The sequence below is a fragment of the Macrotis lagotis genome, chromosome 7 (genome assembly GCF_037893015.1).
Source record: "Macrotis lagotis isolate mMagLag1 chromosome 7, bilby.v1.9.chrom.fasta, whole genome shotgun sequence".
Lineage (NCBI taxonomy): Eukaryota > Metazoa > Chordata > Mammalia > Peramelemorphia > Peramelidae > Macrotis > Macrotis lagotis.
Window position 1 is genome coordinate 210,472,381 of NC_133664.1, and position 23,433 is coordinate 210,495,813.

At 35.2% G+C, this 23,433-nt stretch overlaps 1 long non-coding RNA gene across 1 annotated transcript in view; it reads left to right on the plus strand.

Moving 5' to 3' along the window:
- The first annotated feature begins 6,817 nt into the window (after positions 1-6,817).
- The window catches only part of LOC141493407 (uncharacterized), a 35,075-nt gene continuing 18,459 nt past the window's right edge, over positions 6,818-23,433 (plus strand). Inside the window, exons 1-2 of the long non-coding RNA XR_012470204.1 lie at positions 6,818-21,368; positions 22,139-22,189. This is a non-coding gene — a long non-coding RNA (uncharacterized LOC141493407). The remainder of the gene's footprint in view (positions 21,369-22,138; positions 22,190-23,433) is intronic.

Here is a 23,433-nt window from a genome sequence, read left to right on the forward strand (position 1 = left end):
ATTCCATGTAAAGCCCATCTCATTCCGAGCGGTATTGCAAGTGATCTTTTAGGGCAGTTCTGTGCTTTTACATTCTTCCTCTGTTACCTACTCTTGCTTTCATCTCTTTGCACATTTATTATTACAATTTTAAATTAGTTTTTGTGTGGCCACATTAGTCTCTTTAAATAGCTTTTCTTTATTGGAATTATTTTTATCTTCAGAATTTCACTCTTGAATTTTCCATTCCTTCTCAGCTGATTCCCAATTTATAATTTATGAACTTGGGCTCCTGATTATCCTTTCTCTTTGAAATGTTTCTCCACACTGCAGCCCACTTCACTCAGTTGCCAAATTGATCTTCCTAACGGGTAGGTAAACTCTTTCCCACCTTCCAATTTAGTTAACTCTGGTGGATATAGGTTAGAGAACATTGACCCCCAATATGAAATCCTCTGTTGGATATTCAAAGCCTGTCATAACCTGACCCCCTGCCTACCTTTTTAGTTTTTCTTTACCTATTCAGTGACCCATTGACATTGGCCTCCTCAGTCTTTTAAACAAGATATACATGTCCTGACTTATTTTACTGGTATTTTTACTAGCCATCTGGAAGTCTTAGATGACAAGTCTCAGTTAAAGTCCCTTTCCTTATCTCCCTTTAATTCTAGTGCTTTTCTACAGATTATCTCTAATTTATCATATGTATGTGATATATGTTTGGACATGTTTGTCTATTTTCTCCTTCAGTAGACTGAGCTCTTTTAACCCAGGAACCATTTTTCTTTTTCTTTGTAACCCTGAGAGCTTAGCTTATTACTTGGCACTTTAGGAGCTTCATAAATGCTGCTGCTGCTGTTGTTCTTTTTTTTTTTGTTTGTTTATTATCTCTTCCTTATTTATTTGTTTGTTTCCCAACTACATGAAACTTTGATCTTTTTTCAAGCTTTTGAGTTCCACATTTTTCCATCACTCTCTTGACACCCACCTCCATTTCTTTGTGGCAGAAAACATTCTGATATAGGTAGTACATGTATAAAATCTGCATTTTAACATATTTCTATATTGGTCAAGCTGTGACTAGAACTAAGAACTAGAACTACGGAGGGGAAAACATGATAAAAAACAAAAGAAATTTTAAAAAGTGAACATGTTATGTTTTGCTTTGCATTCAAAAAAATGGATGTAGATGGTTTAATAAATCGTGACTTAACTCAAATCTAGGGTATATAAGACTGTGCTCAGCATATATTGTTTATCACAATTTACAAGTTGGAATGGTTACTTCCATCCCAACAACACCCACCTACATTTGTACTCAAGAACAAGTTTTTCCTTGTTTATGAGAACTGAGTCTAGTATAGCATTTCTCCCAGTGCTTCCTCCAGGTTTTGAAGGATGCTGCTTTTGACAGCAGCAACAGACAGCTAGAGTCTCCCATCACTACTATTTATTTATTTTATTTTTTTGTACTAAACTTGTGATCTGTTTCTTTAAATTCTTCATCTCCTTCCTCTTTTTGTTCAGGTGGTCTCTAGCATATATTCCCTTGACAATCTAGCTTGTTTCAGGCTTATTTCTTAGAAGAAAAAGTTGCTTCTTTTTCTTTATTTCTTTTAATCACAGCTTATACTATTCATTTTTATAAAAACTTGAGGTTATCAGATAGTCTTATTGATGACTACCTTAGATTTTCATCTCGAGAATTTCTGCTCATCACTATTGCAGTTTTTCTTCCCACATTTTAACTATTCTTTGTCATCTGGCTGGAAAGGGCATACAGGTAGGCATTTTTCTCCCTCCCTGCTTTTCATTTAAAATACTTTCACCCAAAGTCTAGAAATCTAATCAAATAAATTTTTATTAACCAGTCCTAGCCAGGGACTCATTAATCCTATCATTTAAGTTGTGATGTGGAATTTCAAACAGACAAAATCTTTTTAACAATTTATTCACGACTAATTCATTCATTTACTAATTTTTCCTTTTCTCGTATGAAAGAGACTTTTGACTGACAGGACTTCAGGTTCTTGCCCTAATTCCTGGAGTCTTTTTTTAAAAAGTATCTTTTGTGGCATTAAAATACCAGGAGTGTAGTATAGGAATCTTTAGATTTGGCAAGTACTGAAAGGGTCTCAGATGTGATTCAGTTCTGTTTTTATAGTGTCAAGTAGTATTAGCTGGGTATCACCAATCAACACTACTTGTCTCTTCCTTCCTGGCTATTTTTTTCACCTATTGCTACCTGTGGATTCAAAATTATTGAAGGTGTTTTATGTCCTCTTGTGGTAGTACCTTATAAGGCATAATGATATTGTTGTTAAAGATACAGTTGGAAGGGACCTTAAAAGCCATTTTAATCCAACCTCCCCCCTCCCCTCTCATTTTACAAGTAAGCAAAGGGGAAGTTAAGAAACTCCTCAAAAGTCCTAAGAGGAGTTTCCAGCATTTTAACTTTTCCCAACAAAATTTTGTCAAGGTGGCCCTTGACTAAAAGGGTGGGACACTCCTGGAGGGTATTGTGAGAAGTAGTAAAATCTAGATTGTCTTGATTCCAGAGTTGGGTGTTCTTTCCACTCTACCATGCTGCTTCCATGCTTTTTGACTCATGGTAATATTATCTTAATTAAGTCTTCCAGTAGAGATTTCTTTTTTGGAGAAGACCAAAGTTATTTGCTATATTTCTTGGGGCTGTATTTTGCCCCTGATTAATACTGTCATTTATTTTATCAGTAATGTTTCCAGTTTGGGAAGGCTTGGTTATTTTATTTGATTTTTACATTAAGATTGTAGCTTGAAGGCAAGATGTAGAACTCTTAGGAATTATGAATAATTTAAATTTTTTTTTTTGCAAGGCAAACGGGGTTAAGTGGCTTGCCCAAGGCCACATAGCTAGGTAATTATTAAGTGTCTGAAACCGGATTTGAACCTAGGTACTCCTGACTCCAGGGCTGGTGCTTTATCCACTACCTCACCTAGCCACCCCTTTCTTTTATTTTTTTGAATAATTTTTTCTAAATGATTAGAGATTAGGAAGAAGGGAATCATCTCAAATTTTTTTAACAAAGTTTGAAGTGAGGTCCTGTGCTAAGGAGGAGGGTGGAGAAAGGAATTGTGAGTACCTTAAGGAAAGATAAGGTTGGAAATAAGTCTCTCTGGACCATGGGACAACCAGGCTATTAGATAGGAATGGAATGTTTAGTAGGAAAACCCAGGTCATTTTATACTATATCAGTGTATGAAATTATAAGCTGTGTTTGAAAATTCAAGTTTACATCAAAGAAATACTTATTCATTTATTTTATTTTTGGGGGGGTAAGGTTATGGGGTTAAGTGGCTTACCCAAGGTCACACAGCTAGGTGATTATTAAGTGTCTGAATGCAGATTTGAACTCAGATCCTCCTGACTCCAGGGCTGGTGCTCTATCCACTGTACCATCTAGCTGCCCCTAGTTTTAACTTTTTACCCTTATACTTCCTTGTACAGAAAGGTTGCTGTGTCGAAAATTTTGCTGTATGTTTATTCAGATGCAAAGATGCAGAATCCTACCTAACAAAACACTTAGTTGAGCTCTTTCAGCAAAAGACTATTTATTAAAAAAATAAGTTCATAAATCAAAATAATTCTGAAGTTTCACCTCATATCCAACAACAACCTGGAAAATATGGAAGAAGACAGGAATATCAATTGTAGGGATGCAACAGGCCAAATGACTGTTGAGTCGACCATTCTGGAAAGCAATTTGGAATTATGCTTTAAAAAAAAATGACTAATGGCCATACCCTTTGACCAAATGGTCTCACTGCTTTGCGTGTATATATATATATATATATATATATATATATATATATATATATACATACATATATATATCTTAATACAATTAGAAATAGAAATAGAGTCCTTTATAAATAAATCGAAGCATTTTTTTTCCTGGTAGTAAAGTACTATTGGAAAAAAAAATATATGTTCATTAATTAGAGAATGGACCCCCCCCCCTCCAAAAAGGCACTCTTATTTTACCAAAAGAACTGACTAAAATGAAGAATTCCGAGAATTAATGAAAGACTTAGGTGAACTGACAATGTACTCAGTTAAATTTTAATTTAAAACAATTTTTTAAAAACTCAAGTAAACTGAATGCTATGTAATAATAATAATAACTACACTTAACCCTGGGAAAAAGATGGAAAATTCTAAAATTTCTTCTTTCAGAGATTGGAGATTATGGGGGTACAAAACTATATACATTGCTTCCAAAAATGTTTTTAAAAGATTAAGTAATTTTTAGAGGTCAAATTGAAGTTAATGAAAAATAATTACATTTTTTAAAAAAGACCTAAACAAAGGCCAGAATAACAGGCTTCAGTAGTTTTGTCAACCTCCCTCTGCCCACCCCACCCTTAAAATTTGTTGTTGTGAAGAGTCTGGACATGACGAGCCATTAGCAGTATCTACTAAATTGGTTCATCACCTGGTGCCTTTGATGGGCATTTAACTTACATTTCAGTTGCTTGAAAAAAAAAGCTGGGTAGTAGGGAAAACATAGTCCAATTTCATCTATTACAAAGACCTGGACAAAGCTTTCAAGTTTGCTTGATATTAAATCTCTTCTCTTTCTACTCTGTACCATGTTAGCAAGCAAACAGAACTTGACATGACTGAATCTTGGTGATACTATTAGAGGAGTCTTAGTTGGAATCCATTAGTAAATGTATTTATTGATTTAAACTGTATGACAATGCATAGGCACTTAATATCTCATTCTGTTTTCTCTGTCAAATTAAGTTTCTGTATATGAACAAAATTATAAGGACAGACAAGTGGAATAATAAGCGGAAATTAAAACGAGGAAAGACAAGACTGTCCTTTGTGTGCTTTGACTTGACCTGTTGGTGAAAAATCTTTGCTTCCTTTTTTTTTTTTTCCTTTTTCAAGGTGTGAAAGGAAAGGATAAGTAGAAATAGTTATGGTAAGAATTGGAATCAGCTTTCTGGAGAAATGTTTATCTGGCAGTTTGACAACTGGAAATCTTAGATTTTGTTTTGTAATAAGAATCTCCCCAAATTTCAATGCAAGTGAATGCATTATTCTCCTTTTTAATAATCCTCTTTTCTTCCATATTTTCTGCAATATGTATGTCTTCCTCATCTTTAAAAAAAACTCACCTAAATTATCTGCTGGTTTTCATCCTAAAATTCTCTTCTCCTTTGACTAAATTCCTAGATAAAACTCACTCACTTTCTTTTTAAACCCTATGCAGTTAAGAGTTTTGACCTTATCTTTCAGCTAAAACTTCTTCAGCGTTACCAATGGCCTCTTAATTGAATCTTTGCTCAATTTTGATCTGTCTTGACTTTGCAGCATTTGACAATTATCTCTAGTATTCAGTCTATTTTTTTCTCTAAACTTTTTCTCTTTTCATTCTCTTCTCAATTTCACTGTTACTTTTCAGTTTCCTTTGTTGGTTCATCATCATTGTTATATTTCTAATTGTGGATGTCTCCAAGACACTGTCCTGGGTCCTCATCTTTCTATGTAGTATTCCTAGAGATAGATTTTGTATTCTGTATTGTCTCCTTGAACTCCAGTCCTTCACCAATCCAAGTTGAATGTGATGAGAGAGAAACCATAGATATCTCAAACTGGTTATCTCATCTCAAATTCAGCATATCTAAAGCAGAAGTCATCATTGACCTGAATTTTCCCACTACAATTTTTTTTTGGTGAGGCATTGCGGTTAAGTGACTTGCCCAAGGTCATATAGGTAGGTAATTATTAACTGTCTGAGACTAGATTTGAACTCAGGTCTTTTTTTTTTTTTGCAGGGCAAATGGGGTTAAGTGGCTTGCCCAAGGCCACACAGCTAGGTAATTACTAAGTGTCTGAGACCGGATTTGAACCCAGGTACTCCTGACTTCAAGGCCGGTGCTTTATCCACTATGCCGCCTAGCTGCCCCAGACTCAGGTCTTTCTTACTCCAGGGTCAGTGCTTTATCCATCTAGCTGTTGTTATCTTCTACTTTTCACTGTTACCCCACATATATAGCAAAATCTTATCTTTTCTACCACTACAATCTCTGTCATATATGAGATGTATTCTCTTCACCTTACAGACAGCTAGGTAATACATTGAATAGAGTTCCGGGCCTACTATTTGCCATCACCCCTGTAATAAAGTAGGTTTGACAGTAGATTTCTATGGAGATAGAGCTTTAATTGAAGCATTTAAATCTTTCCCTTCTAGTCAACTTATACTGTTCCATAAATGTTTCTTCAGACTGCCCCTTTTAAAATAGGTTTTTTTGTGCACAGTACATATTTGCAAATAAGGAAATCAGTCACAAGAGCTAAACTATAGTCTTGTTTTAAGGAGTTTAAAAATCTTGAAATTTGAGACCATTTTTTTGTCTTAGTGCACTGGACATATAGAAAACAGATTTTAAAAGAGTTCATTCTGTTTACACCTGCCAAATTTTCATAGGAATTTTCTCTGTCATTAATGTAGCATTTGGGGAGACTTCTGTTAACTAAATGCTGTTAAAAGGAGTTGATATTGTAATAAACTTGATTTCCTTATTTCTTATTATTTAATCAATTTAGCCTTTTGACTTTTGAAGCTTGAAATTGCCTTTTGTCCTTTTTTTTATTATTTATAAAATTTGTTATTGTATGATAAAACCCACTAGGTTTCTTTTCATCTCTGACAATTTTATTTGAGAAAATATCCTTTCTTGTTTTAATCAAGATGAATATGTCATTCCTTCTAAATTTAAATAAAATTTTTATTTTTAATTTTTTACAATTTTTCCCCTAATCCTAATCCCCCCCCCCCCCCCCCCCCCAGAAGGCAGTCTGCTAGTCCCCACATTGTTTCCCTGGTATACATTGATCCAAGTTGAATGTGATAAGAGAGAAACCATATCATTAAGGAAGAAAAATAAAGTATTTGTGCCTGATTGTTGCACTAATAGAATGAGCAAGTCCATCAAGATTGATCATCACCCCCATGTTGCTGCACAGTGTTCCTCTGGTCCTGCTCAGCATCAGTCCATGCAAATTTCTCCAGGCTTCCCTGAACTACTATATCTCCTGGCCTTCAATAGAACAACAGTGTTCCATCACATACATATACCACACTTCTCTGAGCCATTCCCCATTTGAAGGACATCTACTTAACTTCCAATTCTTTGCCACCATGAACAGTGCTGCTATAAATATTTTTGTACAAGTGATGTTTTTTTTAATACATTACTAGAATATTCCTTTTTAAGAGCAAACACAATACCCCCTCCCCACCCAAAATATAGAACCACATGAAAAATAAAGTAAAAGAAAGAGGAAAAAAAACGTGTTTCAGTATCATCAACTCTGTCTCGGGTGGATCACATTCTTTATCATAACTCTATCATAGAAATTACTTACATATTTTTCCACACTTGCTGTTGCTGATTGTAATTCCCTCTCCATCCATTCTTCTCCATTATCATATATTATATTTTCTCTCTCCTTTCACTCTGTCCCTCTTCTAAAATGTGCTGCAGGGGTAGCTGAGTGGCTCAGCAGACTGATCACCAGCCCCGGGGCCAAGAGGCCCCAAGTCCACATACCATCCCTGAGGCCCAGCAACCACCTGGCCCCATGGTCCCGGACAGGTCACTGGGATTCAGCCCCTTGCCAAAAGTAAAAAAGAAAGTATTTTATATCTGACTATTCTTTCCTATGATCTATCCTCTCCTCTATCACCCACATCCCCCCCAATTCCCCCTTGCCCATCTCTCTTTTTTACTTTAGATGTCTATAACCTATTGAGTGCATATGCTGTTTCCTCTCATTTCTGATGAGAGTGAAGGTTCCCTTGTTCCCCCTTGCCTTCCCCCCCATATCATTGCAAAAGCTCATTGCAAAAAAAAATAATATATCTTTATATGAATTATCTTAGCCTGTTCCTCCTCTCCTTTCTTACTCCCAGTACATTTCCCTTTTAGCCATTGACTCTAATACCTTCTCTCCTGTGCTTCATCTATAAAAGCTCCTTCTATCTGCTGTATTAAATGAGAAGTTTCCTGAGTATTATCAATATCATTTTTCTATGCAGGAATACATGCAGTTCATCATCATTAAGTCCCACATATTTCACCCTTCTCCTTAGCTCTCTAGGCTTCACCTGAGTCCTGTATTTGAAGGTCAAACTTTCTGTTCAGCTCTGGTCGTTTCAACAGGAACATTTGAAATTGCCGTTTCATTGAAAGTCCCATCTTTTCCCCTGGAAGAGGATGTTCAGTTTTGCTGGGTAGTGGATTCTTGGTTGCATTCCAAGCTCTTTTGCCTTCTGCGGAATATTATATTCCAAGCCCTATGAGCCCTTAATGTAGTTGCTGTTAAGTCCTGTGTGATCCTGACTGCAGCTCCACGATAATTTGAATTGTGTCCTTCTGGGGAAGCCTTAATTCTTAAATTTTACATGGTCTTTATTAAAATTCTAGGGTAGGTGTATACCTCATAGTTCTGTTAATAAAGCTATTTAAAGCTGTTGATGTAATACACATTTTAGAAGAATTCTAGTGAAGATACACTTTTTATCTTGAAATATGAATTGTTTCTTCATTCTAGATGTAATTATACCTATTAAAGATAAAAATTTAATTTTTCCCCTTTTAACTTAAGAGTTCTTTTTTTAACCTGCCAAATTATTTGGTAGTCATAATTGTGACTAGTGATAGGTTATGAGGGAAGTAAATAACAAAATAAATTCTTTTATTTAGGTGACTTTTATACAAAATGCTTTTTGCAAGTCTATCTTTTGCTGTGTCAACTACCAAAATAATTGTTTTTATGATAAATACAATATTATACAAAATTTTTAGTGATATTGTACAATATTTTAGTAATAGAATAGTGCTTGATCTGAATATAGAAAAAATTTTAAGATTACTGTTTTAATTTAGACAGGATACCAAGTTGATATTTCAGCTCCATGTACTAATTGTAATTATAAATTCTTTAAAATCTCTTTTTTTTCCTGTAAAAAGACCTTTGACAACAGAATTGCTTTTACCAGTACTTACTTAAGATAGAAGAATGTTATCTGAGTCATGAACTTTATAGTTATGTACCACACCTTATTTATTCCTCTAGGTTCTCAGGCAATTCTAACTGTTCTTAGGTTGAGATTCCTATAGATCATGAGAAAAAAATCTATTGTTCTCACCTTACTACTTTTAGTGCAGCCTGTTCCTGCAAATGAGATAGAATATCATTAGTTTTAGTAACATTTATTTGAGAATGAAAAGGAATGTCCAGTAATAGTTAATTCGCTGACCATCTACAAATTTAAAAAAGAGAACACAAAGTACAATTTTATGTAGGAATAACCTTTGAATTTTGCTTATTTTTAAACTTGTAAAAGTTAGGGGTTAAATATTATAGAAAATCTTTAGAATTTTTTTTTGTTTGTTTTTCTGCAAGGCAGTGGGGTTAGGTGATTTGCCCTGGGTCACACAGCTAAACAAGTATTAAGTATTGGAGGTCAAATTTGAACTCAGGTACTCCCTGACTCCAGGGCTGGTACTCTATTCACTGTTCTACCCCCAAAATTTTTAAAATTTGACAGTCAGGCCAAATGAAATAAAAAAGCCAAAAAAATGTTTTTGTTCTATGTCCTCTTTCAAACTTCTCCGAAGTTCTACTTTTTTAGTTTTGCTCTGTCTATACAATTTTAATCAATATGTACACTTGTGTTTTTTTTTTTATTTTGTTCATTTTGTATTACTTTGCATAGGTCTTTGCTTGCATGCTTTATCTTGCCTTTTTAAAGGCATAAAATTACATTTGTCAGTTCTTGAAGACATTAAATATTATAGTTAACTAGTATTAGCTTCTTTTCTTGCTTATAGATATTAGGATTAGTTATGTCAGCTCTTAGTCTGTATTTCTATTGCATTCTGAAAACCTAAAGATCTTCTCTTCTAGGAAGGTTGCAGAGTGTTTTAACTCCATATAGTTTCAGATGTTTGTAATAGCTGTCAGAAAACATATTAGCAGCATAATATGTGTGCATGCATATGTATGCATAGATGTAAGAGCTCTGAATTTGTAGTCAAAGGCTTTTCTGAACTTAACATTTCTGAACCATGTCTTTTTCATGTGTAAAATAGGAAACAATCAGTAATTTATTAAGTGTTTAGAGTGTGCAGAGCTTTGGGAATTCCAGGACAAAAATAAGTCTTTGCCTTCCTTATATTCTGTAGGGGGATGACAAGAGGAATTATATTCATATACTACCTACCTCTTAAGATTTGTTGTAAAGAAAGTGTTGGATGTTCCACATGTTGCACATTCACCCCTACAATAAATATTAAGTGCATAGTAAACACTGTGAATCACATAGATATTAAGAGAGATGTGGATAGAGCACTGTTCTTAGAGAACATTCAACCTAATTCAGACAAGAAATTATTTTCTAATAATTAATAGAGGAGAGAATTGTGCAAAAACATAAGCAAAATGCCACATGTTAAATGAATACAACAACATTCTGTCTCGATTAGATGAAATATAATAGCTAACTCAATTTGTTCTATTTTTGTATTCCCCACAGCAAATGCTGAACACATAGGTGTTCGACAAATAGTTATTGATTGATAAATTTGACTGACGATATGCTTCTGATCACTTCTTGAGTTGATTTTTAGAGGGATTTAAGGAAGCAAAATATTCAGATTCTTCTGTTCTCTTGTGGAATCATGGTAATGCTGACTTGGTTCCTAGGCCTGGAATTTCAGTCAGATTATATGTCACATACCTAGTCCAAAAGGCCCTGAGAAGGGTAGATTGATCTTGACCTGGATTGTTTTGAACTGGAGTTTCAAGCTCCCACTTTGGTGGAAAGTACTGAACAATTTTCAGTAACCTTGGAAATCATATCCACCTTGTTCCTTTTGATTGATCTTGGTATTGTCCTGAACTTTGACTATAATTCCCTAATGGCAAAGATTGCATTTGTGTATTGTAATTTCCTTAGTTATAATGTCATTGTTTCAAAATACTTGGTATATAGTAAGTACCTAATATATTATCACATAAGTGATTGAATAAGCACTTGCATGCTCTTTGCCAATCATGGTGATGGTTTGGTGCTTCTCATCAAATTCATGGTCTTATATTGAGAGGTTAAAAAACACTATGTGCTAGTTGATATGCAGATTAAGCTGAAGGGGCATAGTGAGAAGGTCATTTGGATTAAGTTTGTATGTTTAGCCCAGAGAAGAACTGATTGCTTGAGGATGGGAGAGGACCATCATGTGAAAACTTAATTGTTTAACCTTAGAAGGTAGATAAAACAGAAAAATGACAAATATATCTACTTGATTTGAAGGAGGGGAAAAAACCTACTTCTAACAGTTAAGATCTGTTCTAAAGCGAATTGAGCTACTTTGGGAGGTGATAAGACTCGTAGGAGGTTTTTTTAATTTAAGTTTTTTTTTGAGGCAGTCAGGATTAGGTAATTTGCCCAGGTTCACACAACTTGCTAGCCAGGTGTCTTTGAGTATAGATTTGAACTCAGATCCTTCTGACTCTTAATACTGGTGCTCTATCCACTGTGCCACTTGATTCTCCCACAGGAGGATTTTTAAAGTAGATGGCTGGATTTCCACTTGTTGGTGATTTAGGACCAAGTTAGATTAGTGTACCTCATGTGTGTGTCAATTTCATGATTCTATTGTTTGGTTATTGAAAGGATTAGTTTAATTGATCTGAGGGCCAGTATGCCATAGTGAATATCCTAGATTCAAAACCTGCCTCTGACACATTGAGTGATTGAGGTCACATCACCTCACCTCTCAAGAGATGTAGACAACTCTTAAGACTTGTAGAGTAAGTACCAACCTGAACAGGTAAAAGGAAGTTGAGACTGCGACAAAGTTAGAAATACTGGGGAGGGGCAGTATACTTTTTCAGACACTTATACTAATTTAAAGAAAATCTAGACTATATCAAAAACATGCTGAAATATAATTACATTTAGAGCAAAATTTTCCTAATTTTGATCTTAAGATCTTTAAAAAAATGAATTTTTTTTTTAAAAATCATGGTCATCTATGCTGCATTAAATGTAAATTTTAACTTCTCATATTTGGTAGGTCTCAATGATTTCACATCTACTTGTAGAGGCTCCTTTTTTAGTTCATGGGACAAGAATTTTTCAAAAATGGTGTGATACAGCAGAAGACTTAAGAATTGAAGGTCATGGTTTGCTTAAATAAAATTTTAGTTGTTAATATGCCATTTACTTTAGGGGATTCTTGCAGGGGATTCTTTTGACATTGAAAAGACTGTTCAAGATACTTGATTTTAAGAATGAAAGTTTAAAATTTTTTTTTAAATGTATATTCAAATCAGAAGTTGTTCTATTTTGATCATAGTTTTTTACTTTCACCCATAGTAAGCTAGATTTTTTTATCTTTTTCAGAGCCCCCTCAGTAATGCAAATAAGCAGTTATTCTATAACTTAGAGGAATGGTTCTTAATATTTTTTATCATTATTTTAGTGAAGCCTCTATATTTTATTTTGTGCTTTTAGAGGCTGATTAGAGGCTCATAAACTTCATCAAATTGCTCAAAGGGGTCCTTGACACAGAACTGGTTAAAAACCTCTGTCTTACAGGATCCACTAGGGTTCTGAGTGGTTATGTTAGCTAGAATGTGTCAGAGGTTAAACCAAACTTGAACCTAGGTATGACTTCTGAGGCTGAGATCAGCTTGCTTTCTACTGTGCCCAATGCTCCCTCTCTACTAAGTTGATGAAGCAACAAGCATTTAAGTGGTTATTATGTACCAGACACTATCCTGACTCTAGATAAAATGCTATAAAACTTTTTCTATTTTTCAGCTTCATTTAATTTTACTCAAGTCATTTCAGAGCCTAGGATTTGAAGAGATAAATGTTATTTTATGTGGAACTAAGAAGTTTTCTGCCTGAAAGATATTATGTTTTCTAGGGACTAAGAGGTAGGGAAGAAGGCAGTGAAAACCTGGGGTGGAGGGGAGAGAAGAAATTGATTTCAGATAAATAATATCAACTTGTAGAGTAGAATTTTGTCTTAACCTACAGGCAAAGAACCGAGCATAAGATTTTTTTGTTGTAGCACTGTTACATGTGACAGTCTTCGTATTAAAAGTATTGCTTGAGGAGTGTTTTGAAGTCAAGAATGTGAGAGCTGGAGGTAGTTGGGAATGCTTGGAAGGCATTGGGGAGAGTCATATAAAAGTTGTGGAGTCAATGAAACCAATTTAACCCAAAGCACAAAGTCAAAGTCTCAGAAGGGGGAATGACGAATAATGTTGGAGGGATAGTTTGAAGTTTGGTTGTAAGAAACTGAACCAATGGAGCTTACCCTCGATCGCAGAGACAAAGGAACCACTGGAATTTAATAAATAGCAGATGAGTAGCATGGTCAGACCTGCATTTTAGGAAAATCACTTTGACAGCTGTGTGAAGGATGGAATAGAGAAAACTATAAGGCAGGAATGAATTACATTATTGTAGTAGTCTTTGGGAGAAATGATGAGTAACAGGATAATGTTTATGTACATAGAAAGTAATAGATGCAAGAGGTACTGTGTAAGGTAGACACTAAGATTTGTCATCTGATTCAATATGTGAGGTAAAGGAGAATAAGAAGTTAAAAATGAAACTGATCTTACAAATCTGACTGATTGATAGTGGTGCCCCTTAGAGAAAGAGAGAAGTTTTTGAAATTGTGAGGGTTTGGGGAGAAAGATAATTAGTTCAGTTTTGGATAAAATATTAAAAGTTGTTGAATAGTTTTGATTTGGTTCCTAAGAGAAACCATTTTTTAGGATTTAAAAAGAACTCACTTTAAAATGTTGAAAGGTTTCTTGTGTAGATACAATATAGTGAAGACATGTCAACTTCATATCTAAGAGAAAATAGAGCTCTTGTTTGGACATCAGACTTATTATACCCTAGAGAATAGTCAATTTTTTTTCTTTTTGTTTTCCCCTTTTCTGCAAGGCAGTCCTTGTTAAGTGACTTGCCCAGGGTCACGAAGGCAATAAAATACTTGACACTGTAGCTGATTCAAACTCAGGATCTCCTGACTCCAGGTCCAGTGCTGTATCCATCACCACTCAGGTGTTCCAAGAATAGTCATTCTTAGAGATAACTGTCATTCTTAATAATAATTGAATCTTAAAAAAGTTATAAATTGGGGGTGGCTAGGTGGTGCAGTGGATAAAGAACTGGCCCTGGAGTCAGGAGTACCTGGGTTCAAATCTGGTCTCAGACACTTAATAATTACCTAGCTGTGTGGCCTTTGGGCAAGCCACTTAACCCCATTCGCCTTGCAAAAAAACCAAAAAAAAGGTATAAATTGTGTTAAATTTCAAGTTCTAGTAATAGGTGAACTTAATCTTGGTAATCTTTGTGTTATATATTCCATACAAATTTCCAATTTTTAAAAAAAGTTTTTAATAATAATCTTTATAAAATTAAGTACATTTTTGTTTGCCACCTTAAGCAGAGAATTCATTTTAAGTTTTTTCCCCTTTTTTCTTTTATTAAAGATTTTATTTGAGTTTTACAATTTTTCCTCCAATGTTACCCCCCCCCCACAGAAAGCAATCTGTCAGTCTTTACTTTGTTTCCATGTTATACATTGATCCAAATTGAGTGTGATGAGATAAATCATATCCTTAAGGAAGAAATAAAAAGTATTAAGAGATAACAAGATCAGAGAATAAAATATCTGTTTTTTTCCTAAAATAAAGGGAATAGTCCTTGAACTTTGTTCAAACTCCATGGCTCTTTATCTGGATACAGATGGCATTCTCCATTGCGGACAGCCCAAAATTGTTCCTGATTGTTGCACTGCTCCTTTGCAGACAGCCCAAAATTGTTCCTGATTGTTGCACTGATGGAATGAGCAAGTCCATCAAGGTTGATCATTGTCCCCATGTTGCTGTTAGGGTGTACAGTGTTTTTCTGGTTCTGCTCATCTCACTCAGCATCAGTTCATGCAAATCCCTCCAGGCCTCCCTGAATTCCCTGGTTTCTAATAGAACAGTAGGGCTCCATGACATACACATACCACAGTTTGCTAAGCCATTCCCCAATTGAAGGACATTACTTGATTTCCAGTTCTTTGCCACCACAAACAGGGCTACTATGAATATCTTTGTACATGTGATGTTTTTACCCTTTTTCATCATCTCTTCAGGGTATAGACCTAGTAGTGGTATTGCTGGATCAGAGGGTAATGCATGTTTTTGTTACCTTTTGGGGGTAGATCCAAATTTCTCTCCAGAAAGGATGGATGAGTTCACAGCTCCACCAACAGTGTAATAGTGTCCCAGATTTCCCATAACCTTTCCAACAATGATCATTATCCTTTCTGGTCATATTGGCCAGTCTGAGAGGTGTGAGGTGTTACCTCAGAGAAGCTTTAATTTGCATTTGTCTAATAAGTCATGATTTAGAGCAGTTTTTCATATGACTATGGATTGCTTTATCTCCTCATCTGTAAATTGCTTTTGCATACCCTTTGACCATTTGTCAATTGGGGAATGGCTTTTTATTTTTAAAATCATGACTCAGTTCTCTGTATATTTTAGAAATGAGTCCTTTGTCAGAAACATTAGTTGTAAAGATTGTTTCTTGGTTTACTACATTTCTTTTGACCTTGGTTACAGTGGTTTTTATCTGTGCAAAAGCTTTTTAATTTAATGTAATTGAAAATATCTAATTGGTTTTTGGTGGTGTTCTCCAACTCTTCCTTCGTCATAAACTGCTCCCCTTTCCATACATCTGACAGGTAAACTAGTCCTTGATCTTCTAATTTGCTTATAGTATTGTTTTTTATGTCTGAATCCTGTATCCATTTGGATCTTATTTTGGTAAAGGGTGTGAGGTGTTGGTCTTAATCTAAGTTTTTTCCACACTAACTTCCAATTTTCCCAGCAGTTTTTATCAGAGAGTTTTTATCCCACTAGTTGGACTCTTTGGGTTTATCAAACAGCAGATTACTATAACTGTTTCCTGCTATTACACCTAGTCTATTCCAGTGGTCCACCACTCTGTTTTATAGCCAATACCAAACAGTTTTGATCATTTTAACTTTTTTCTGGTCTTTGTTGTATAATCTGTTTAAATAACTTTTGAAATATGTTGAAGAATTGAATTTATTTTCTTTATTTAAAATTTTTTGAACCTATTTTTATTTTACATAAAAAATGTGCCTACCAAAAAAATGAGAATTTATAATATAAAACAAATTTTGATTTCAAGAATGCAATAAATATTATACATTGTGCTCAAAACTATCTCTATTCTTTGCTTTCTTGTAGGTTTTCTTCTGTTCTCTGCTGTGCACTTTTTATTTTTTCCTTCCACCTTCCCTCAGGAGAGCTATAATTAAGCATTGCATATACATAAATTATATTTTCATAGACCTATGCACTTATATACATATTCTCATAAACATATATACCCATATATACGTAGACATTTTCATAAATTATGTATACATATACATATATCCACATACATTTACCTAGACATACAGATACACATGCATATTCATAGATACTTGTTTTGTGTATAGCTCTCATTTTTATAATATTTCTTGGAAGCACCAACACCTCCTCATTCTTCTTCTCTTACTACTTTCTACTTGCTACTTTGCCCTCCTATTCCTTGAAAGGTGGTTACCGTTCAAAGAGTCCTTTCTTCACACTTCTGAACTGTTGATTAAGCGACACACCCTTGTGTATATTCTCTTATCTTAATCCCTTACCTTCTAACTCCATTTCTCTCTATCCCTTCCTCTTATTTCTGTCTGAATTTAGAAGACAGTCATATACATACATGCACACACATGTATTTATATGTATATATGCATATATGTCTTTAATCCATTCCTGATGTAAGTAGGTTTCCAGAGCCACCAGCAATCCTCCATCTAATTTCTCTGCATTAATTCTTCTTACACCTCATTTGTATAGATGGTAACTTTTTTTTATATATTTTCTTAGACCGTCTTACTTTTAAGAATTCTATTCTACTCAGTTATACCCCTCCATTTTTCCTTTTAACTACCCAGTTACTAATAGCAGTCTTGGACATGGTTTACATTTCTATGTATAGGTAGAAAACAATTTGTCTTCATTGAGTCCTTTAGTCTTTGATATTTACCTTATATTTCCTTTAGTTCTTGTATGTCAAATTTTCTATTAAATTCCTGAAAAAATCTGGCAGTTCATTGAATGTCCATTTTTTTCCCATTCAGGATTATGATGTTTAACTTTGCTAGGTATGATATTTTTGCTGCAAACCCAGTCATTTTCTCTTTGTGTTGTGTTCCAAGACTTGTGGTCTTTTAAAGTGGCTACAGCTAGGTTGTACCTTGTTTGAATTGCTTTTTCTTGTTGCTCTTAATATTTTCTCCTTAATCAGGGGTTTTGGAATTTAGTTATGATATTTCTGTCAGTTTTCCTGCTAGGATCCCATTCAGGTAGTGGTCAGTGAATTTTTTCTGTTTCTACTTTCCCCTCTTGTTTTAATATTTTAGGACAATTTAATACTTTGAAGCTTTCAGTTAGTTCAATTATTATGTTTTCTCTTCTTGATCTGTTCTCTAAATCATTTTTTTTGTGAGGTGTTTTTGTTTTATCATTTCTTTGTTTCTTTTAACTTCATTGATTTCCACTTGTTCAATTTTGATTTTTCAAAGTCATTTTCTTTATTAAGATTCTATATCTTCCTTTCTAGTTGGTTACTTTCTTTTCATAATTTTCTTTTTTCCTCAATCTCTTTTATTTGATTTTAAAAATCTTTTCCTGAGTTCCTTTTTATGAATTCTTTTTGAGCAGAGAACTAGTCATTTTGATACTACTCCTTAGAGTAGAAAAGACTTTTTTTTTTTTGCTTTAGTGTCTTCCTCTGAAGATGAATCTGATCTTCTCTATTCCCATAGTAATTGTCTATGGTTGGGTTCTTTCTCCTTAGCAGCTTATTGTTGACTTCTACTCCTGCTAGGTGGGGGGTGGTGCCTCTGGTCTCAGGAACTTTGTCCAAGGTCCAGTCTATGCATTCTTTTCCCCCTCTCAAATCACAACTGGGGCCTCTCAGCACACTGCTGGAAATGGTCTTACTGCCTGAGAACCCTCCAGTAGCTATAGACATCTGGCCTGGAACCCACACCAAGAACTCTGTTCTCCTCTAAGTGTTAAAAAGCCAGTAGTATCCCATGTCCTTCTTGTCCTTGTGTCTCACCTGCACAGCTGGTCCTATTTGTTACCAAACAGAGGTTCCCCTACTCAGATGCCTGACTCCTCATGCTATTCAGAGATGAAAATTCCTGTGGCTGTGGCAGAGGCTGCCTCTTGGGCTCACCCCTTGCTGTGTCAGGGAGCTATCCTGGAGGTGTTTACATTTTACTCAGCTAGCAGGATCATGATCTTTCTTTGCATCTTCTCCCATCTACCCAGAAGGAGCACTGTCCTGCTAAAAAAAAAAAAGCCTCTCTACTTTTACTTTGAGGTATTTTTTTGACTTGTTATTGGAGGTAATTTGAAGAGCTTGGAATTTTCTGACCTACTCTACCATCTTTCCAGACTCTCCCTAACAATTGAATTATGAGTATTATGATGTGTTTTGACAGCATCAGAAAAAATGGCATTGTCAGTACAGAAATTCTTGTGGATATGTTATTTCATTGATTTGGGAATTCCTTCTGTTTATGAAGATTGCAATTCATCAGTGCCTGGTTCTCTTCTGACTTTTGTCCTTCCATAAAGTTGTTAAAAGAGTTTGTTTAACTTGCTGGAGATTTTCCTCAATTACTTCTGAGATTTTTGAGGGTACTGGTAGAAAACTCTTAACTCTCCATCTGACATCTCTCACCAAGGACCAGCCTATCTATTATTTATATTATTGTTTTCTTGATGGCATTTTTTCCAGTTTTTGTTCAGGGATCCTCATTGTTGTATTCCATATATCACAGTCATATAGAAAACTTGTAGAATAATAGTAGTAAAAAGATGGGGCCTTTTCATGGGGTCTTTAAAGAAGCCCTGTAATTTCCTAATGGCAGTCAAGACTAGTCATTTCCTTTTTAACTTGGGGTCCAATTTGTTCACTTATTGTCAGCTCAGATATAAATTCTGATTGACTAATATATAAGCTCTGTAGATTTCCATCCAAATTCTTGTTGTAATCTGTGCGATAGCCTATTTTTACTGACTTGACCAAAAATTGATGCTTTCTGCCACATTTTTTTTAATCCCTGTCCCACTCTTACCATCCCAGGCAGCACTCTGAAATCTGAGGTCTGGAGCACTCTGCCTTGTCTCCCTCAAGCCCACCTTTGTCCCTTCCCCCTGAGACCACCTGTTTCTCCCTACTTGTCTAACTGGTGACCAAACTCAAAATTTCTGATATTTTGGAGCTGAAGCCCAGATGTCTTCCTCTTCTCAAAAATCTTTAGCAAAGGCTCATTTTTGGTCAGAAAAGTGTTGGATTTGGAATCAGGAGAACTTTGTCCAAATTACACCCCATCACCTAGTAATTGTATGTGTTTTTCAGTAGCTGTGTGTGTGGTGTATTTTAATTCTTCGACTGAGAAGACAGTGATGTTATAATTAAGATTTTTTTATTTTTTCTTCTTAAAATCAAACAAGCAAGTTATTGAGTTTAGCAGAAATTGATTAAGCAACTCCTAAGTGGAAAAATCCTGTCATATATGTTAAGTATATGAAGATTGAACCCAGACCTTGTTCTCAAGGAGTTTATCTTCAAATTGAGTTTACATGCAGTTTTATTACAGCCTTAAGTAACCATTCAACCCCTTTTGAAATATGGATATGGTAACTTATTTAAATAAAGGGAAAATTGCATAGAAATGTTGTAGCATTTTAATGTTAATTTTGTAAAAATGATTAACAAGGACAATTTGTATTTGACAAGGTGAAATAAGACTACAGATATCTCAGTCTTTTTTGAAGTCTTACAACATGTACAAATTGATATAATAGGGTAGTAGAAGAGGCATAATTTCATGAAATCTTAAGTCATTTTTATGTCTCCATTATGTATTCTGTACTTTTTTTTAAGGTTTTTGTAAGGCAAATGGGGTTAAGTGACTTGCCCAAGGCCACACAACTAGGTAATTATTAAGTGTTTGAGGCAGGATTTGAACTCTGGTACTCCTGACTCCAGGGCTGGTGCTCTATCCATTGTGCCACCTAGCTGCCCCTATTCTGTACTTTTAACCAGAGGGAACAACAAAAAATACCTGCTTCCATTATTAGTCAGTACTCTTTAGTTCAGGGAAGCTTAAAAAAAAATTTTTTTTTAATTAAAGATTTTATTTGAGTTTCACAATTTCCCTTCCAATCTTACTCCCCTTCCCCACCACGGAAAGCAATCTGTTAGTCTTTACCTTGTTTCCATGTTGTACATTGATCCAAATTGAGTGCGCTTATCCATACTCTTAAACCCTCTTTTAAATAAGATTGAGATTATCTTGCACAAATTTCCATTTTTTTGCGTCTCAAAATTTTTCAATCTTTTCTGTCTTTCCTTTTTTCTGTTTATAGGCAGGTGAGGTTGCATTCCTTACATAGACACACACACAAACACACAAACACACACACCCCAACATACCCATATGCCCACCCCCACTCCACTCCCACTTACAAAGTTATGAAGTAGCTGTATCTATTTTGATTGAATGAACAACAACAAAAATTTTTTTTTAACTTTTGCTATATTCCAGGCACTCTGCTATGCACTGAGGGTACAGGCAAAAAGGAAGCTTGATAATTTCTTTATTCTAGTTGCTTACATTCTAACAGGAAGGTCACATAAAGGAGGGACAAAATTGTAAAATAGGTGCAAATCATGATCTGGACATGACCTTGAAGTGGAGTGGTAGCCTGATTCTAGGAAGACTAGCTAAAAGCTCACCTATCAGACCTCAAGGTCCCAGGGCCAGAACCTACTTTCTTTTTAGAGAGTAATAAAAGGATTGGGGTCTAGGCAGCTTTTGAAAATTACTGGGAAGAATCATTATTTTGTATCTTAGTCTTTTGCTTATTTTTCTACTTATTTTCTCTCTTCACCAGGAGAGGCTTGCCCAAGGCCACCCGGCTAAGCAATTATTAAGTGTCTGAGGTTGGATTTGAACCCAGGTATCCCTGACTCCAAGTCTGGTGCTCTATCCACTGCGCCACCTAGCTGCCCCTAGATGTCACTTTTCAAATACTGTGTAATATAGCTCATCCTACTGCCTAAGTTCTTGGAGACAGCTGACTTGGTCACTAGAGATTGTCCTGGGGCGCAAGAGATGGGATGCTTTTCCTAAAGGTGAATTTAACTTCTTTAGAGTACATATGAGTTTTATAATAATTATTTGCCAGGGGTCCTTTTAATTTCTACTTTCTACATGGTGTTAGAACTAGTTAGAATTTATGGAAGACTATCCTCAAGTAGTGGTTCATTTTGTATATGTCTGTGTTATATGTTGACAATTGCTTTAGAGTTAGATACCAAGTACATGAAAATAACATCAATGAATTTTTAAATTTTGAGAATGTAATATGTGTTAGAATTGATCCAGTTGTTCTGGGTGATATTTTAATAAAACTTTTGTGGGACATGAGACTTGTATGCATGAAACAACTAGAAAACAAGAGAGTCTAAAGTAGTACTAGAGTGTCTGATAGACACTGAATGTAATAAAGTTAGAGGGAAAAGAGGTGGGTGGAAAAGGGAACAAGTGTTTACTATATGCCTGGAACTGCACTAATACGGGCTTTACATATATTTTATTTGATCCTCATCACAGCCTTCTGAGGTGGGTGAGGAAAAATGTGTACAGGAATCATAAAAAATTTTCAAATATAAAGGCATTGAACTCTACCTTGAAGGCTTGGAGAGGTAGAGTGGAATAGTTGAGTTGCCTTTTTCCTTTATCAGCTGTTGCCAGATGTTGCTTTGACCAGAATATCTCTCCTTCCTTAGTCAACTGGGAAGCAAACTTAGTCTCGGACCTTTTTTCCCCTATTAGATCCATATACTTAGAACTAGAAGAGATCTTGGAGGCCATCATTTAATTCAATTTTTTTTGTTTACAGACAAGGAAACATAAACCTAAGAAGCCAAATGATTTGTTCCGTTTTAGACTGGTAGGTAGTAAGTGGCAGAGTTGGGGCTAGGAACCCATGTCCTGTGAATCCAGACTGTCTCTTACGTATCTGAACTGGTTATTGCATGAGTATCTCAATCTAAATGTGTTTAAAACAAAACTCATACTCTTTACCCTCAAATTCACCCCTATTTTCAAATTCCCTATACTGTTGAGGATTATACCATCCTCTTAGTCATGGCTTACAACATAATTTTATCTTTAATTTCTCACTCTCAGCCCATATATTCAATCCAGTTGACAAATCCTTTTTTCCTTAACATTTCTTTTTTATACAATCTTTACAATCTTAAATACCTCTTACCCCCCCCCCCATCCTTCCCCATTCCAATCCATCTTTACTCAACTGCCAAAATGATTTTTTTGTAGAAATAAGTGCAGGTCTGACCCTGTTACTATCTTCTTGCTCAGTAAATTCTAGTGTCTCCTAGTTTACATCCAGGATCAAATGTAAAGTCATTTAAACTCGCTTTCCAGTCTTAGAAATTTACTCCCCTCCAAAGTATCTATGATGTAGCTACACTGATGGAGTTGCTGTTTTGGTCACATACAAAATTCTTTTCTCCAATGATTTTGCCTTTGTACTGGCTTCCCATACCTCACCCCTCTTAGATTCCCTGACTTTTTTCAAGACCTAGATTCTCAGTTTCTGTAAGGGACCTTTCATCCACTTGCAGGAAGGTCATCTACCCTCAGCTGCTACTGCTTTGCTCTCTAAAATTATCTTCCATCTGATCTCTGTATCCTCTCGGTGTATCTACTTTACCTGTTTGGAGACACGAATACATGGATAGAGTGCCAGCCCTTGAATGAGGAAGATTGATCTTTTTGAGTTCAAAGCTGACCTCAGACACTTACTAGTTATGTGACCCTGGCAAGTCACTTAAGTCCATTTCCTTCAGTTTCCATGACTATAAAATAATCTGGAGAAGGAAATGGCAAGCCACTCTTTGCCAAGAAAACCCCAAATGGAGTTAGGAAGAGCCAGACATTCGACTGGCCAAATTCCTCACTTTTTTCCTCCTGTTTCTGAAACCAGGGTAATAATCCTTTTGGCCTTCTAAGAATTTTTAAAATTCGGTCTAGGGAATATTTTATTTTTTATTTTTTTATTCTTTTTTCATTTGGACCAAAGAAGGGAATAGAAGCCTGCAAGTGAGAATAGATCTAGTAGTAGAAAGCTAGAATAAGATTTATCTGTATCTCAGAGGCTTATATAAGTTT